General features: G+C 43.3%; 1 pseudogene across 1 annotated transcript in view; it reads left to right on the forward strand.

Annotated features, from left to right (window-relative positions):
- The window catches only part of LOC308313453 (nuclear factor 1 X-type-like), a 175,413-nt pseudogene that overhangs the window by 40,486 nt on the left and 122,481 nt on the right, over window positions 1-12,446 (forward strand). The gene's annotated exons all lie outside the window — the stretch shown is intronic.

Here is a 12,446-nt window from a genome sequence, read left to right on the forward strand (position 1 = left end):
AAACGCGCATGGGGTGCTGTTTTTCCACGCTTAAAATAAATAAGCCCTGAATTCATGGCGATTTTCTTTTTAAAGTTTTTGTCACATGCCTAAGCTAATATTTTGATGACCGGGTCATCTGTCAGTATAAGAGACGTAATAATTGACTCTCATACCATGCAGAGACTCCGCCAGTCATCAAATTAATAATTGGCTTATAGGAATGTGCGGGAAAAGTGAAAGAATTCTCCATGAAATCACGGGGTGTGTAATGGATTTGAAAATAAGTCTGTTTTGTTTTGTTTTGGGCTGAACTAACTAAACCTTTACATTTCCAGCTCAAAAGGCACTCCTCTTAACCCTCTAACTGCCCAAATCAAAGTTCTAACGCTCCCTTTTAAGTGAGCGTGTAAAGAGCGAGCTCCCAGGAAGCCATTTGGAGCGGATACTTTTTAAGCCCTAATGGGATAAGAATGAAGAGTTTGTTTTTTAAAGCCACTTGGGGCACCCGGTGGCTTAGCCTGTTAGCGCACTGACCTGCAACTGGTACCGAGGTTACTGCCCTCACCTCTCCTCACAATCCTTTCAAAATAATTCACCTAACGCCGATAGATAGATAGATAGATAGATAGATAGATAGATAGATAGATAGATAGATAGATTCCATAACCCATTTAGACTTGAGGCCATGCATTGGTGTCGCCTTATATCTTTTAACATGCACTTTAACCACTATTTTAAACTTTACCTGTTGAAAAATAGCAGATCTACAAGCTCAAAGCGTGGCACGAGTGCCACACCACGAGCTTGTAGATCTGCTATTTTAGAAAAAATTGAAAACGTGTGCAAATCTTTGAATACCGGTATGTATATATGTTTTCACAGTGAACGTTTTTAACTCAAATATTTGTTTCTGGGGGGCGTCCCTGGAACAACATATTTTGGGTCCGGTCCGCGGCCAAATACAGATAATTCCGGGGGTCCCTTTACATGAATAAAGTTGAGCACCACTGACATAGAAACATGGGTTTTTCATTTAGAAGTATTTTTTTCTTAGATTCGGCCCCAGGTCTAAATGGGAGTGCACATCTTCCTCTAAAGGCAGAGCCAGTGGTATAATGTGCCACAAGCACCCTGCTCGAGAACGGCATGAGCGCAAACTGGCTCCTCTCAAATTATGCATTTGGTCTCATCATGGTGACAGATGTTATAATATATAGCGATACAAATTACCACGTATGAAGACAAAGTGCATTTTAAAAGGGAAGACGTAGACCATTTAAGTGTTGTAGGGATATAACAGTTGGGATTCATTCTAAAGGAGGAGGAGGGCTCCTCTACCTTTAAGGGAAGCACTACTGGAGCAAATCTGTGTTGATACTAGCTGTAGTCAAATGAGCCCTGTGGGCGGAGAGCCGTCACATGCCAGTGTGTGTGTGTGTGTGTGTGTGTGTGTGTGTGTGTGTGTGTGTGTGTGTGTGTGTGTGTGTGTGTGTGTGTGTGTGTGTGTGTGTGTGTGTGTGTGTGTGTGTGTGTGTGTGTGTGTGTGTGTGTGTGTGTGTGTGTGTGTGTGTGTGTGTGTGTGTGTGTGTGTGTGTGTGCACGCGCGCATGCGCGAGAGAGAGAAAGGGAGAGACAGAGAGAGAAAGGCAGAGATAGTGTAATGAGAGTTTCTGCACTTGCCTGTCTGGCAAGAGTGAGGAATGAGTGTACGAGTTAGAATATGGTTGAGTCAAGCTGTGTGTGTGTGTGTGTGTGTGTGTGTGTGTGTGTGTGTGTGTGTGTGTGTGTGTGTGTGTGTGTGTGTGCGTGTGTGTGAGGGAGAGGAGTTCCATGGTGAAAGGAGAGAGGGGGTGAGAGAGGGCAAACAGACCATAGACTGAGAGAAAGAGAGAGAGAGTGAAACAGCATATCACGATTCACGATGGAGAGCTGGAGGTATAAAAGTATATATATATTTATACAGAAAGAGAGAGAGAGAGAGAGAGAGAGAGAGAGAGAGAGAAGGCCCAGGCGGGAGGGATGGAGACAAATAAATAAACCAAAAGTACACCAAGGGGTTTTGGAGTTCAGGGCGGGGGGCGGAGGGGCGGAGGGGCGGAGGGGCGGGGGTTGCATGCGGGGACACGAGGATGAATGTGTGGGTTCGGCCAGTGCCGCGACATTTGCATAAAGGGTGAGGGCACCATGCCCGGCCGTGGGGAACGCTTGGCATCTCGCCTCGCAGACTGGCAGCTAGGGCAAGAACCATGAGGAATAAAAGAACAACGGAGAGAGAGAGACAGACAGACAGATGGGAAGGGGGGGAAATCTCTCAATATTGCATCTCGTGTGTATTTTAGAAGCAGTTCTGGATGGATGATGGAGGTTATCTGGTTCGATTGTCCGCTTGATTTCTGCATGTATTATTCGCTACTTACACTTTTGTTTCGGGTGTCATGCGTTGAAAATAGCGGGCCTGCAAGTTCACCTGCGGCTATGTGAGCATGCAGATCAGCTATACTTTGTCCAACACACAAGCCCTCTCTGCAGCTGTGCGTGCGCCCACATGGCATGTGCTAGTGCTGACTGGAAACAGCGTAGGTGTGCGTGCGACGTGCGTGCATGTGTGTGTGTGTGTGTGTGTGTGTGTGTGTGTGTGTGTGTGTGTGTGTGTGCAGTTTGGACTCGGGGTTGAGAGTGTGTGTGAGACACACACAGACAGACGGACAGTATCCAGCACCGCTTGTGCACTGCAGTCACCCCCCCCCCCCCCAACACATAAAGCCTCCGTCTGCATGCACACGCACGACACCGCGCACACGTCCGTCCGTCCGTCCGTCCGTCCGTCCGTCCGTCCGTCCCATGAGAGTCAGGCGGTCACTGCCGCACTTGACCTTTCTCAGGAATGGCCACCCTTTTGGAGAGTACTAAGTGGGTCTTTAATGGTGTAAGAAACGGAATGTATTGTATCCAATATCTAGTTCTGTTCCTGTATAGGCACATAATGCTACTGTATATACACATATCCACCTCAATGGTTGTTTTTATTATTTATTACAGGGAATTATGAGTCGTGACCCGTACTCTTCATGAGTTGTGATCCTTTGTGATCATTGGTCATAAAGCAGACGTATTATTAAATAAAAATGATTATAGGCTATATACACCATTTGCTCCTGTATTTATACATTAATTGTATATCGAAAGACAACATTTTCTTTAATCCATTGCATTTTAATCCATTAAGGCCTGAAACGCATCACCTTAAACATGTAACTTATAGCTTTTAACCACTTTTAACCATTATTTTGTACTTTGGCTGTTGACAAATTGTGAAAACGTGGCGCAAATCTTTGAATATATATTCTTTCACATTATATTTTTGAACTCAAATCTTTGCTTCTGGGGGGGGGGGGGGGGGGTCCCTGGAAAAAAATACATATATTTTGGGTCCTTGACATGAAATAGTTGAGAAACAGGTTTTTCAGAAAACTGTTTAGAAGATTTAGAAGACCTTTTTTTTTAGAATCAACCTTAGGTCTTAATGGGTCAGATTTCTACTGCAATAAGAACAGTAGTCCTCATGAAGGAGTTACAGTATACTGGTGTAGTGGTCACTCACTAGTCAGCTTTCAGGGTTTATCGGATGTGTTTTGCTGTTTCACTTCATCTTCAGATGTCATTTTTAAGTCAGAAAAAGATATTTAGGAGGGGTAAATAAATGCAGAGGACAAATTTCACGTCATGTGTGCAAATGTGAAGTGAGGCTATAGTTTATTTTCATATAGAGATTTGTAACTAAATGTTTTGATTGCAAATTGTAACAGATTTGTACATTAAAGCTTGCATGGTCAGGGAGTAATAGATTTGAATTATTAGCTAGAATGAATTAATTTAGTTGATCTTTTTAGTGATGTGCTGATTGTTGGGAGAGTGTGGCAGGATAAACAGCATGGAAACCATATCTGAGTAACATGTTTTGCCCATGTCTTCAGCAATCTATTCTAAAGCTCTGTTCGTCTTGACCCGGCCGTGTCTGGAGCTGTTTAAAGCGCGCGCGCACACACACACACACACACACACACACACACACACACACACACACACACACACACACACACACACACACACACACACACACACACACACACACTCAGACGTAGTCATCACTCGCACACTCTCTCTCTCTTTCTCTCTCACCCGCCTCATGCCACAAATGGCTTCCAGACTTTCACACATAGTAATGCTCCAGTGTGTACACAGGCATAATTACAAACAATGCACAGATGCACTTATACCATCAATCTGCTCTGATGGGCGCAATGAATGCATGCTGAAAAAGAAGATCCCTTTTTTTCCCCCGTCTCAGAAGGAATAGTACATGATGTATGGATCGGATTGAGCTTTTACTGGAAAATATAAGTGTGTGTGTGTGTGTGTGTGTGTGTGTGTGTGTGTGTGTGTGTGTGTGTGTGTGTGTGTGTGTGTGTGTGTGTGTGTGTGTGTGTGTGTGAGTGTGTGTGTGTGTGTGTGTGTGTGTGTGTGTGAGAGTGAGAGTGAGACAGAGAGAAAGGGAGAGAGAACAAGAAAACGCAGTAGAAAAACAAATGACAAGTGTTGTCCGTCTGTACGAGAGTTTTATAAGGGTATAGTAGTTTTTGTCAACTTTTCCTTAATTCTTCCATATAGCCCTGAGGCTGACGTTCCTCCTACCCCATCTCATAATGGCAGGGTGTTTCTAACCACTGCTGGCTTGCCCCGTGCACCTTGCTTTTACTGCACTCCTCACGGGGGAAGAAAACACGGAAACTTGGCTCGCGGGCCATAGAAACTTTTTTTTCCTCCTCCTTCTCTTCTCTCCTTTTAAACAGACCGGTCTAAAATGGCAGTATGCCTGCGTTGCATATGCATGCTCCAACGTCTCGTTTTTTTTGTGCACACAACTTCAGGAGAATGTATATAGTCGAAGCTTTTACATGTGATTTATATGCAAGGCACAAGCGGTTTAGTTTAGAGGCCTTTCTCGGATTATTCCACATTCAGAGTGATTTCAAAAGGAAAAACGAAAACACACCATCAAATCCTAGAGTGTTATTTTTGTGTTCATTTTACGCTCTGTGTGTAAAGTTGGAGCCGTAAAGGTCTCCCGTGGGGATATATTTTTTTACACTCTCTGAGTAGAGGTATATCACTCAGGATTTTGTTGTGCACACAATCTATAGAACCCAGACAAATAGCTATTAATTTGTAAGTCTCTTCCGCTTTATCAACACACACACACACACACACACACACACACACACACACACACACACACACACACACACACACACACACACACACACACACACACACACACACAGTATGGCTATACCTATTAATATGTTATTTTACACACTGTGTGTGTGTGTGTGTGTGTGTGTGTGTGTGTGTGTGTGTGTGTGTGTGGGGGGGGGGGGGTCACCTGCAGCTGGACCATGATTGAATCAAGGGGTTCGGAAATAAATGTAGGATTAAGTCAGAGGTTCCAAACCCTACTTTGTGGCTCTTTTAATTCCAACAACAAATTGCCATTACATTGAAGCTTTTGTGAGCCAATGTGTAAATAATTGTAGACGGTATATTGTTACACCATGGCTTGTTTAATTTGTGGTTTACAGTATTCAAATAAATTAAATGGCTGAACTGTCGAGGCATTTATAGGTTTATTTTGACGAGGACAGGAAAGTTCATAATCATTTCAGATTTTTAACTGAATTGTGCTATTCTTTATTTTCTTCCACATAGAACCAAATGATTATTAATTGTCTCAGTTACCAATAATAATAATAATAATAATAATAATAATAACAATAATAATAATAATAATAATATATATTGATTAGACATTTTCTGATTTAATCTGATTTAAGTTTAAAATTTCCCCATGGCTTGTTGTAACAGTAACATTAAGTAAGAGAAAATGTGTCATCATAAAATAATACAAAAAAAACTGTGTATAAACCCAACTGAGATTCGATTAAAATGAAGGATGTATTATAGCTTTTGAATCAATGTATTTTTCATATTTGCATTATCCAAAATCCAAATGCAGACGAAAAATTCTGAAGGCCTGCTGCTATATGCTTCAACGAAAGAAAATGTGCATAGTGATTTTGGAATTATTACCTTATATCTATCTATTTATAACAAACAAAACGTATTTTTCCTAGAAGCTCATGGGCTATAGTTCCGTTTAGCTATGACATAGTATAGCGTAAGCGATCAATATTGATTGACACGAATTAATAATAAGCATCACTCACGTAAATTCGTTAGCCTATTTTCCCCTTATATAGTGAAGTCCTTAGGTTATAGTCTAATCAAGACATTGTAAGCCTATTTATTCTCTCAATTTTGAATAATAAAGTGCATTATTGTACTTACAACTAAGCCAGCCAGGCTGTTTGAGGAAATGGTTGCGTCAAGTTAATCCTGACTCCTGAGCTATATATCGCTCAGGTGCGTGTGTGTGTGTGTGTGTGTGTGTGTGTGTGTGTGTGTGTGTGTGTGTGTGTGTGTGTGTGTGTGTGTGTGGACGGTGTACAGTGTGTATACAGTCTAGGAGGCCTATACAAATAATTCATCCAGCAACAAAGGAAATATTTCAGTGTCAGGTGACTCACGCACAGGAAGGCGTTGCCACCGTCATCAGAGACAGAGAGAGATGTGGTTTGGATGCTTATACGGTATGATGGCTTCATCTTTTCCCTTTAGTTTAGTTTAGTGCTTTCACTTTGGCATTGTTTAGTTTCAGCAGGCCCCACCAGTCCATTTCTCCAGTTTACATCATAATTCTGGCAGGTTGCAAACTGCGAGGCTGCCGCGTATTGATATTGATTGTCAGACTGTAGCCTACAGTCACATGTAGCGTGGTGTCGTCGTGGGGAAACCCCAAAATAAAACCGAAATGTCTACGTTACGTGTGAGTATATGAGCCTGTGTGACGCTCCCAGAGAGAGAGAGAGACCAAAAGAGAGAAATTCACTGGGAGAGGGAGAGACAGAGAGTTAAATTAGACTACATTTTAGGAGTTCCCAGTGCAGACTGCAAGCAGGTGAACTGTTGAATAGGCTGCTATTGTTGCGTGGCAGGCAGAAAGCTGACCTATTTGGCTGCGTGGCGAGGCGCTCCGCTCGGCTCCGCGTGCCGAGCAGAGCAGGCAGACAGCATGCAGGCCCTGCAGAAAGAACGCAGAGGTTCCCCTCCTTTATAACTTCATATCATAGTTATCACACACAACATGACAGACGGGACAAAAAATACATTAATAGTAGCCTAATTGCAGAGACGGAAGTAATGCACTGCCTGTGCTGCCTGCACTGGTGAGATTGATATATAAGTCCTATTATACAATATTATAGTTTAAGGGGTCACCACGGGGTTAGTTATTTTTACGTTCGGCAAAAAGGGATTTAGTGTTTTGCATTTTTTTTCTCCCCCTCCTATATGAATTCTGGCACCACGAGCGAAATGTATAGCCAATGGCGTCTGTTCATCTCAGTGCATGCTGTCTGGACTGGATATTTGTCTCTTTGGCAAGCGTCTCAGGGCGGTAGACGACGTAGTAAGTACAATAACAACGAGGTCTTTTTTTAAAACGTAGACACTTGAATGGACGCAGGCTTGAGTTGAGAGAAAAGTCTTTTATGTTTTGAGTCGCCGTGGCTTTTATGGGAAGTGCGTTTTCCTTGCAGTCTGACCTGACGGCTGCTCATGTTTGCTCATGTTCGGCCTGCGTCCTGCTTGCTTTGCACTGCAAGCGAGGCCTATTAAGAACTAACTAAAGGTCTATTTAACATTTAGAAACAAAACGGGTTTTACTTTTTATTTATTTATTTCAAAAACAGATTTATTTCAGATTTGCCCAATAGTTCATATAGGCCTATATCACTTAAAAGTGTCAATTTTAATTGATTGTTGTAGCCTGCCTATACTGCATCTGGCTCGGTATGTTGTATGCCTATTGCCTACACATCAGGCCTTTGTCTTTCTAGTTGGCAGTCATTATAACTGTTGACCCCTTCCTCTAAAAAACAAAAGCAAACTCTTTTTCCTCTCCTTTTCTTTTTTCTAGTGAACCATGGGCATGACTCTCTGCCATTATTAGTGATTAGCAACCTAGTCACATTTAGCCTGCAGGACAAAGGTCAATGTTGTTTCAGAATGACAGGTCATGGCCTGCAGAGATAAGATGAGCTCAAAGCTGTTGCAGAACACAGATACAGTACCATAGAACTACAGTATGGCTTCTTAAGCCCCAGGCACGAATTAGATATACTGCCTGTCTGCCTTCATGTCTGCTGAGCATAATTTGGGGGAAATAGAACAAAATGTGGCCTAACAAGCTAGAAGAAGAAAAACTGGTTTTAAGAAAATTATATAAATTGACCATATTAAAATAGTAGGGTGCCTCGCAGACCCAGTTCTTAGCCAAAATAATAAAAAACTTTTACTTTGATTGCAAATCGTGCACAGGCCCCAGTGCTTAATGTGTTATTATGCCTATTTCATGCGGTTGTGTATTATTCAGCTTTTGGTCCAACTTATGATCATAACAGGCCTGGCAGTGTTATTCTACTAAGAGGAGGCATGCTTGAAGCACATTTTGATATTGAAATACCTAGTATTTGAGCTATCATGGATTCATTTCACAGTAAAGCGTTTGCAAAATTTCCAGCACTTTTTTCATTAGATGACGAATTAATGATGCTCGAATAGCTATATACTCCTACTCCTTTACACGTTCTACACACAACAAAGAGATACTGCTTAGTTATGCTCTGGCAAAGGATCTTGGATTCATGTATTTTATTTATTTATTTGATCTGCTTGTGGGTGGCCTATATGTATGTGCAAAGAGTATTGATAATGAAGTCCTATTGTCCAGATATCATTGGACAGGCATATGTGGTCTCAAACACACCTGGCTGGACCATTATTTCTGCAAGTTTAAAAAAGGTACGCCCATTCACTTTCATCAAAACATTTCCCCAGTCCCCCTAATTCTATTTTAGCTTTATCTTTCTTGCCACTTCATCTTCCCCATTCCCAATATTTTTCATGCGATACAGGGTGGCGGTGTGCGAGGCAAGCATATGCCTGCCTGTGATGTGATCGGCACTCAGCCCGGTCTGGCCGAGTGGAGATGTGTTCTGCTTGCCCCCGAGCAGCAGCATCTACAAGCTAGCTAGCCAGCTGACCAGCTATAGCCGGCTGGCCCGCAAGCCATCCTCTGACCAGCTATGGCCAGTCGCTGACCGGCTAGCCAGTTGCTGACCGGCCAACCAGTTTATTCACTCATGCAAGCCAGTGGTACGTCCAACAAGCTAACATTCAGCCTGCTAGCCAGCCAGGCTGTGGCTTCCCAGTCAAACAGGGACAGCAGCAGGACACTGGCCTGGCTCTATGTGATGGCCCTGGGAGCCAACCAGAGCACTATGGACTTCGCACATGCGCACAAAAGCACGGCCGGCCGCATAGCAGGGGGTTTCAGCTCGCCAATCAAATCGCTGGTCCTTCCTTCACCTTGGCCACGACGAGCAATCTTGTTCTATCTTCCCGCTGCCTTCGTTCCAATTTTGACAATGTCTTTTAATTCCTTTAAACCTGATGCGTAATCATGTAATTTGACTCTGCCTGAATGACCAAATACATTATAGTTTTGTTAGTTAACAATTTAGGTGCAATCATTGGACTTGGTGAGTCCATCCTTTGTGTCTGAGCCTTTCCTACTGTGGGGCAGTGGGACTGGGAACCATTGTCTTTCCGGCCAGGCGATAAGGGTCAGACAATAAGAGACGTTTCCAGGTCACCTACATAATCCTGAACTCCCCTGTGCCAACTGGTGTTCGGTTATAGCTTCTGAAACAAAAATGTACAAGCGGATGTTACAGAAACAACATATCTAATTCTCAAAGCATTACTGTAGGCTAAGTCGTGGACTCAGGGGGACGTGCTATATATATGGGGTCCATGTTGGGGAGATTTCATATCCAGTTTCCTTTATAACCGGCTTTATATATGTAGACTTACTTACGTCAAGTGTCCCTCCGTAGCATTTTCTGTCGCCACCGTCGAGTCAGTCCCGTCTCTGGTGTGCAAAGGGGATTGCTCTCCAATTTGCTAACAGAAACTTTTAATGTGTTTCCATGTCTGTGCTGTCTGGATTTTTGAAGTGGGGTGAAAATAAATAAATAAAGGAGTGAGCCAGTTTGGATGTGAGAGTGCATTTTGAAACAGGAGAGCATGTTTTTGGATGGTATTTTTTGTTTGGGGGGAACGGGTTCTTTTGCCACCCACCCCCCCCCCCCTCCTCTCTCTTTGTTTGTGTGGTAAATCCAGGAGCAGCTGCTGGTCTGAGGGTCTAGTGGGATTTTGGGCCTGTGTTTTCTCATGCCATCCAGTGCCAAGGTGCTGTAATGCGAGTGGAGAGGGGGGTTGAGAGAGAGAGAGAGAGAGAGAGGGAGAGGGGCATTGAGGGGGTTGTTTCTGGAGAGGGAGGGCGGGCGGGCGAGGGGTTTGTAGGGACGGTAGTAGTGACCATGCTGGTGACGAAGGCAGGGGTGGAGGCGCGGAGGTTTTGGGAGGCGGGCACTGCTGCCTGGGTTGGATGCATGTAAAATTAATATCCTCTGGACTTTGCCTTTGCACTAGATTGGAACTTGTCTATTTGGCTAATGACGTACCTTCATCTGCCTGCTGCAACGCATGCACACAATCGCCTTCTCTCTCCCTTGCTCTCCCTCGCTCTTATCTTTCTCTCTCGCTCTTTCCCTTCTATTTCTCTGTGTCTCGCTCTCTCCGCTACCAGCCACCAACCAACCAACCAACCAGCCACCCGCCTGCCTCCCCTCCCCCTCCTCCTCGCTCTCCCTCTGCCATCTCTCTCTTCCCTCCCTTTCAAACGCTGAGAGCGTGCGTATTGGCTGGGCTGTTTGAGACTCTGTGCCAAATAGGTGGGCCCTCTGCGTGTTGGCACAGACTCAGTCAATGGTTAGAGAAGGAAAGTGGAGAGGAAGAGAGAGGCAGAGTTGGAGAGAAAGAGGGGGGAAAAAGAAGCGGCACTCGGGTTTGCCAGCGGTCGTACACACTCTTCCAACATTGATTCCATCCTCTTGTTTTATTTTTTCTTCTTCTTCTCCTCCGTCCGACCCCCCCCACCCACCCTCCCTTGTCCGATTCTCTCTCTCTCTCCGTGAGTCTTATGCAGAGCCTAGCCTACAGATCTGAACCAATAGCACGCTCTGCATTGCCAAGCTTTTTTTTCTCCCTCCCCTTTTTGTTATCAAGATCATTTTTTTCTTGTACATTTTTGCGAGCAACGGTATTTTAAAACAATTTTTGGGGGACGTTTTTTTTGTTGATATACTTGGTGTATTTTTCACCAAGTGCATACAAAGGCTTTTATTTTTTTATTTTTTCATTTATTTCTTTTATATAGAGAGAATGGTTGAACTTCCCTGCACTCTACTTCTGTTGTGCTCTTGAACAGCACATCTCCGCCAGCCTCCTGCCACAGTACCTCCTGTGTTTCTTTGCTGCTATTACACCGCAAATCCCTTGGCCTGTCGCCTCTTTCACAATTCTTTCCCCCACGCTGATTTTATTGGACAGTTTGTCAGCCTTGCTCTTTGCAATTGCTTTTTTTTATTTTTATCCCAATTGTATTTTTCTCTTTGCTTGTCTAATATCATGCAGTGTTAGTGACAGTTGGTTTGTTTTTGACTCAGCCACACAGTCACCAGTGAACTGCTGGTGCAATTTTAGTCGGGGTATTTTAATCATTTTCGCAGTCGCCGTGAATTTATGATGAGAGAGCAAAATGGTAACTACTGTGTTTTTCTTTTCATTATTTACAACACTTGTGATTTGTGTTAACTGTTAATGTCATTTTGGATGACATGTTCTACGCAGTATTTATATCACAATTTTTTTTACAGTGTTTTTAAGTCAATACGTATTTTACTGTAGTGTTGCGTGTCTACAAAACATTTTTAGAAATATTTAAAGTTGCCATTTAACCCCTTGTAAAATTAAAGGTAATGGTTTTCTGGAATATATTAATATATTATACTCAGATATCATGACTGCACTTATTTTTTTGTATTTTTGTGATATATTCAGATATAATCACATTAATGTTATTTGGAAAAAAAGAAAAGGAAAAAAAAGAAAAACAATCCAATGGATAATTTATTATGGTCTTTTTCAACTTGTGTTTTATGAAGTGTGGTGTATGTGGGATGCGTCTGCGTTAGGCTGAGAGCGCCGCGTCTATCTCTCTCTCTCTTTCTCTCTCTCTCTGTCTCTCTACCTCTCTCTCTCGACGGCTCTCGTTCATTCTCTCCCTCTGCTCCCACAGAGCAGGCGCCGCTCCTCCATGCTGCGCGCCGGTGCTAACTGCCTCTCCTCTCTCTTCCCCTCCTCACCCCCGCTCCCTCTCT

The sequence above is a fragment of the Protomyctophum bolini genome, assembly GCF_963924005.1.
Source record: "Protomyctophum bolini genome assembly, chromosome: 3".
Taxonomy (NCBI): domain Eukaryota; kingdom Metazoa; phylum Chordata; class Actinopteri; order Myctophiformes; family Myctophidae; genus Protomyctophum; species Protomyctophum bolini.